The sequence below is a fragment of the Engystomops pustulosus genome, chromosome 7 (genome assembly GCF_040894005.1).
Source record: "Engystomops pustulosus chromosome 7, aEngPut4.maternal, whole genome shotgun sequence".
In the NCBI taxonomy this organism is placed as follows: Eukaryota; Metazoa; Chordata; class Amphibia; order Anura; family Leptodactylidae; genus Engystomops; species Engystomops pustulosus.
In genome coordinates, this window is record NC_092417.1 from 10674255 (window position 1) to 10681585 (window position 7331).

The following is a 7331-nucleotide window of genomic DNA, read 5'->3' on the forward strand; positions in this document are numbered from 1 at the left end:
AAAAATATAATTGATTTTATTGATACTGGCATTGATTGAAGCAATATTCTTTGGTCGTCTCTATGGTCCAGTTGGGTTTATGGGTTCAGTGGTCCTTTTACAATTCCCCCCCCCCCCCAAACTGTTTTAAATATCTTTATTAGAGATGAGCGAACATACTCGTCCGAGCTTGATGCTCGTTCGAGCATTAGCGTACTCGAAACTGCTCGTTGCTCGGACGAATACTACGCCCGCTCGAGAAAATGGCATCTCCCGCCGTTTTGCTTTTTGGCGGCCAGAAACAGAGCCAATCACAAGCCAAGAGACTCTGCACTCCACCCAGCATGACGTGGTACCCTTACACGTCGATAGCAGTGGTTGGCTGGCCAGATCAGGTGACCCTGGGATACACTAGCCCCTGCCTGCGCTGCTCTCATCATTCTGTGTCTGGATGCCGCTAGGGAGAGAGCTGCTGCTGGTCAGAGGAAGCGTTAGGGTGTTCTATTAGAATAGTGTTAGGCAGGAGTGATTCTACAAGAACCCAACAGCCCTTCTTAGGGCTACAATAACGTTATATATATTTTTTTTTATTTGCTTGTGGCTGGGCTTGCTGGCACTAGTAGTGCAGCTAGTACCATATTGTGAGGAATTTGCAGGGGGACTTGCTACCGTTGTGTTTAGCTCTTAGTGACACACAAATCCACCTCAAACACCAAAGTGGGACAATTTATTAGGGGTTTGATTAGAATTAGGCAGAGTCTGCTGATTTATTTATTTTTTACCTTTATTTCATTTTATAGCTCAAACTCATCAGGCACAGCACAAAATCCAGTTGTGTGCTGTCAGTGTAGGTTAGAAACTAGCCATAGCAATAGGATAGCATCGTTTTGTTAAAAACAAAAACAAAAAAAAAAAAATAAACACAAAAATAAAAATTTAAAGTTTACTCTTTAATTTGGAAAATGTTTAACCCGAGGGCTAGGGGTAGAGGACGAGGGCGTGGACGTGGGCGTCCAACTACTGCAGGGGTCAGAGGCCGTAGTCCTGGGCGGGTTGAGACACCACCTGCTGATGGGGGAGCAGGGGAACGCCGCAGAGCTACACTCCCTAGGTTCATCATGTCTCAAGTTACTGGGACTCGTGGTAGAGCACTGTTGAGGCCAGAACAGTGCGAAGAGGTGATGTCGTGGATTGCGGACAATGCTTCTAGCCATTTGTCCACCAGTCAGTCTTCCACGCAGTCCACCCATGTCACCGAAATCGGCACTCCTCCAGCTCCTCCACCTCAGCCTCCTTCCCCCCAGTCTGCCCCCTCCCACCAAAATTTGGCATTTGAACCGGCATACTCTGAGGAACTGTTTTCTGGACCCTTCCCACAGTCACAAACCACTTGTCCTGCTGCTGCTGAGCTATTTTCCGATGCCCAGGTTTTCTCCCGGTCGCAGTCTGTGGGTGATGAAGACATTATTGACGTAGTGGAAGAAGTGTGTAAAGAGGTGTCGGACGATGAGGAGACACGATTGTCAGACAGTGGTGAAGTTATTGTCAGGGCAGGAAGTCCGAGGGGGGAGCAGACTGAGGGATCGGAGGATGATGAGGTGACAGACCCAAGCTAGGTTGATAGGCCGGGTGAAGACAGGGCTTCTGAGACGGAGGCGAGTCCTATAACAGAACAGGTTGGAAGAGGTAGTGGTGGGGCCAGACGGAGAGGCAGGGCCAGAGCTGGTGCATCAGCGCCAAATGTTGCCCGTAGTCAAGCTCCCGTGGCGAAGGCTAGATTTTCAGAAGTCTGGAGGTTCTTTAAAGAAACACCGGATGACCGACGGACTGTGGTGTGCAACCTTTGCCAAACCAGGATCAGCAGGGGTTCCACCACTACTAGCTTAACTACCACCAGTATGCGCAGGCATATGAATGCTAAACACCCCACTCAATGGCACCAAGCCCGTTCACCTCCGGCCGGGCACACCACTGCTCCTTCCCCTGTGTCATCTGCTAGTCAGCCCCCTGCCCAGAACCCCGGCACAAACACCTCCCGTGCGAAAACCCCATCTTCGCCTCCACGATCCTCCACAGCATCCACCAGCGTTCAGCTCTCCATACCCCAGACGCTGGAGCGCAAAAGGAGGTATAGTGCAACCCACCCACACGCCCAAGCGCTCAACGTCCACATCTCCAAGTTGCTTAGCCTGGAGATGCTGCCCTATAGGCTGGTAGAGACCGAGGCCTTTCGAAACCTCATGGCGGCGGCCGCCCCTCGGTATTCGGTCCCTAGCCGCCACTACTTTTCCCGATGTGCCGTCCCAGCCCTGCACAAGCACGTGTCAGAGAACATCATCAGTGCCCTGACCAACGCCGTTTCTGACAAGGTCCACCTGACCACAGACACGTGGACGAGTGCTGCCGGGCAGGGCCACTATGTATCGCTGACGGCACATTGGGTTAACTTGGTGGAGGCTGGGACCGAGTCTGCCCCTGGGGCTGGTCATATACTGCCGACGCCGAGGATTGCGGGGCCTACCTCGGTCCAGGTCTCAAAGGCCTACTATGCCTTCTCCTCCTCCCACCCCTCCTCCACCTCCTCCTCTGAATTACCATCCGTGGGCATGGCGCCATCAGTCGGTAGCTCTAGGCACAGCAGCAGTGCCATCGCTAAGCGACAGCAGGCGGTGCTCAAACTGCTGAGCCTAGGCGATAAAAGGCACACCGCCCAAGAGCTATTACACGGCATTACAGCGCAGACTGATCTGTGGCTGGCACCACTGAACCTGAAGCCAGGCATGGTTTTGTGTGACAACGGCCGTAACCTGGTGGCGGCTCTGCAACTCGGCAGACTGACACATGTGCCCTGCCTGGCCCATGTGTTAAATCTCATAGTTCAGCGTTTCCTCAAGACATACCCCAATCTGTCTGATTTGCCCACGAAGGTGCGCCACATCTGTGCGCATTTCAGGAAGTCCAGCACAGATGCTGCCACTCTCAGGGCAGCGCAGCGCCGCCTCCAACTGCCCGCTCACCGACTGTTGTGCGACGTGCCCACGAGGTAGAATTCAACATTAACCATGTTATCCAGAGTTTACCAGCAGCACAGAGCGATTGTAGACTGCCAGATGTCACCACCAGAACTGGTAGTCAGGTCAGTCAGCTTCCTCAAGTCTACAATGAGGAGTGGACGTGGATGTCTGATATCTGTCAGGTGCTGAGTAACTTTGAGGAGTCAACACAGATGGTCAGTGGCGATGCCGCCATCATCAGCCTCACCATCCCGCTGCTTGGCCTGTTGAAAAACTCTCTGGTCAGCATGAAGTCGGAAGCTTTGCGCTCGTCACAAGAGACGGGGGAAGAAGATTCCCTTGTTGATAGCCAAAGCACCCTTAGGTCTGTTTCTCAGCGCATATCGGAGGAGGTGGAGGAGGATGAGGAGGATGAGGAGGAAGAGGAGAAAGAGGAGGAGAATGTTGGCGAGACAGAAGAGGGGACCATTGTTCAGTCCTTCACTGTTCAGCGTGTATGGGCAGAAGAAGAGAAGTTGGAGGAGTTGGAGGAGGAGGAAATGGACAGTCAGGCCAGTGAGGGGAGTGAATTCTTGCGCGTTGGGACTCTGGCGCATATGGCAGATTTCATGCTAAGCTGCCTATCCCGTGACCCTCGCGTTCAAAGAATTTATTCCAGCACCGATTACTGGGTATTCACTCTCCTGGACCCACGGTACAAGCAAAATCTTTCCACTCTCATCCCTGGAGAGGAAAGGAGTGTGAGAATGCATGAATACCAGCAGGCCCTGGTGCACAAGCTGAAACAGTATTTCCCTTCTGACAGCGCTAGCGGCAGAGGGCGTACTTCTGCGGGACAAGTAGCGAGGGAGAGTAGGCGAGCAGGCAGCTTGTCCAGCACTGGCAGGGGTACGCTTTACAAGGCCTTTGCCAGTTTTATGTCACCCCAGCAAGACACTGTCACCTGTCCCCAGTCTCGGCAGAGTAGGGCTGATCTTTACAGAAAGATGGTGAGGGAGTACGTAGCTGACCATACCATCGTCCTAAATGATCACACAGCCCACAACTACTGGGTTTCAAAGCTGGACATGTGGCACGAACTGGCGCTGTACGCCTTGGAGGTTCTTGCCTGCCCTGCCGCTAGCGTGTTGTCCGAGCGGGTTTTCAGTGCAGCTGGTGGCATCATCACCGATAAGCGTACACGCCTGTCGACTGACAGCGCTGACAGGCTGACGCTTATCAAGATGAATAAAGCCTGGATTTCTCATAATTTCCATTCTCCACCAGGTGAAAGAAGCTCAACTTGAATAATGTATGCACTCCTCCTCCTCATTGTCCTCCTTCTCCTCCTCTTTGTACACTAAAGCAGAGGAAACTGGCTATTTTTTGGCTCTGGCTCTAGCTATAGTACTCTATGTGTTTAATTTTTCTGGAGGGCCACCTACCCGGTCCTCTGTTTTAAGCAATTTTTGGGAGTGCCACATACAGGCACTCAATTTATTTAGTTTTTCTGGAGGACCACCTACCTGCTCCTCTGGTTTGAAAACTTTTTTGGACTGCCACATACAGGCACTCAATTTATTTAATTTTTCTGGAGGACCACCTACCTGCTCCTCTGGTTTGAAAACTTTTTTGGACTGCCACATACAGGCACTCAATTTATTTAATTTTTCTGGAGGACCGCCTACCTGCTCCTCTGGTTTGAAAACTTTTTTGGACTGCCACATACAGGCACTATCCAAATTAAATTGTCTCCATAGCAGCCTCCACATGTCGTCTTTGTAGCTGGCTCCACACGTTGTCTCCATTGCTACCTCCACACGTCATCGCCATAGCTGACTCCAAAAGTCGTCCATATAGCTGCCTCCATACATTGGGGCAAATTTACTTACCCGGTCCATTCGCGTTCCAGCGGCGGCTTCTCCGCTCTGGATTCGGGTCCGGCCGGGATTTAATAAGGTAGTTCTTCCGCCGTCCACCAGGTGGCGCTGCTGCGCTGAAAGTAAACTCATCGCGCCGGAATGCACCGAGCTGGACCAGGTGAAGGTAAGCGGTCCTTATGCGACACATTTTCGGTTTTTAAATGCGGCGGTTTTTCCGAATACGTCGGGTTTTCGTTCGGCCACGCCCCCCGATTTCCGTCGCGCGCATGCCAGCGCCGATGCGCCACAATCCGATCGCGTGCGCCAAAATCCCGGGGCAATTTAAGTACAAGCGGCGCAAAACGGAAATATTCGGGTAACACGTCGGGAAAACGCGAATCGGGCCCTTAATAAATGACCCCCATTGTCTCCTTATCAAACGAACTGTGTCAGGCAGAATTTTGGGTTGTTTTCATGGATTCCACATCAAACTTGTTAACTTTGTCGCCACCCTGCTGTGTACCAGCTCCATGCCAAGATCCAACTAACATAGTTTTAACTGCAGCACCTTTAATCTACTACTACCTTACTGCCTCCATACATCGTCCCCTTATCAAATGAGCTGTGTCAGGCAGAATTTTCAGGTGTTTCACCAGATACATAGTGGAACTCTGCCCATCTGTCGCCGCCATGCTGGAGACCTGAAGTTGCAATCATAGCAGTGCTATATGGATGCCCCATACTGTCGCTCTTAATCATGGAACCATTTCCATAAAAACAATTAAAAATAGAATCACTATGCTATTCTATTATTCTTAGGTGAAATATTCAAACGACCCGGCCTGCTTTGAAAATTATAATTTTTTCAAAGTAAACACTTCTGGCCCCCAGGCCCATTTTGGGTGGGGAGGAGCCGAGAGACAGGGGCTTGGACAGGCGAAATCTCGCCTGGCAGCGGACCGCCAGCTCCATCCCAAGATTAGGCAGCCTCAGAGGCATCCATGCATGCTGCCCCTGCTGTTTCCTGTCCATTTTGCCTCCACGATCCTCCACAGCGTCCACCAATGTCTCATTTCAACTCTCTATACCCCAGACGCTGGAGCACGAGAGGATATGCAGCACATCATCCCCTTATCAAACGAGCTGTGTCAGGCAGAATTTTCAGGTGTTTCACCAGATACATAGTGGAACTCGGCCCATCTGTCGCCGCCATGCTGGAGACCTGAAGTTGCAATCATAGCAGCGCAATATGAATGCCCCATACTGTCGCTCTTAATCATGGAAGTCGTCTCCATGGCTGCCTCCACATGTCGTCCCCTTATCAAAAGAGCTGTGTCAGGCTCATTTTTCGGGTGTTTCACCAGATACGTTATGGAACTTGGTCACGATGTCGCCACCATGCTGTGTTATCGACTAAATATACCGTCAACCTTTTGTTCACATAGGAAATTATTTCACCTCTGGTGAAACCTGAGTCCATTTAGGGTATGTCGCCATGAGACTCTCTAGCCTGCCGCTGCTGCCGCTGCCTCTGCATGCCGTCCCCTATAGTGTCAGGGTCAATTATTGGGTGTTTTAGATGCTATCTAGCCTCATTCGGTCACTCTGTCATGGCCATGCTGTTGCCCATAATTTTGGCATAATGGTGCGATTAAGCAGCCTCAGAGGCATCCATGCATGCTGCCCCTGCTGTTTCCTGTCCATTTCCGTGGTGTTTCCATCCTTTTCTGAGGTTCCCAGGTGTTTGGCCAAGCTTCCCTGTGCAGAGCCTTGGTCCCCTTGAAAAATGCTCGGGAAAAGTTCGTCTCGAATAACGAGTACCCGAGCATTTTAGTGCTCGCTCAGCTCTAAGTGCCACCTAATCAGATAGTTTCTGCACGTTTCCCTCTAATCAGTTCTTTTATACATATAGTAATGTGAAATGTAACTGATTAGAAACAAACAATCAGATGAAAAAGGTAAGGACAGACATGGACAATGAGACCTTAGGCTAGTCTCACCCGGCTGTCACTACCTACTTGCCGGTCCTACCCTCAATGACGGGTGACAACTGGGCAACGTTCCCCTCCTTCGCCAAAGTTAATTACAGAGGAAGAAAAACAGGAAAAAACAAGCAAAGAAGGATAATAGAACCAAAACAGGTAGAAAACCTAAAAAACAACTGGATACAGAGTAAGAGATGGTCAAATCAATGGTCAGAAGACAAGCAAGGGTCAGATATACCAGAGGGTACAGATTACATAATGCCCACTTAAAGGACATCACCAGGATGAAGGATTGTAAACCAAGCACACTAACATACTGGTGTATGTCCCCTCTGGCAGAATCCGCTCTTCATTTAGCTTCTTATGCGCTACTTTTTACAAAAAAAAGGCTTAAAAAATTATGCAAATGAATCTGGTGATATCAACATCTATGGAGCCACTCAGGCTCATTTGCATACATTTTAAAGCCTATTTTTCATATAAACAAGGACATAAGTACCTAAGAGTAGAGC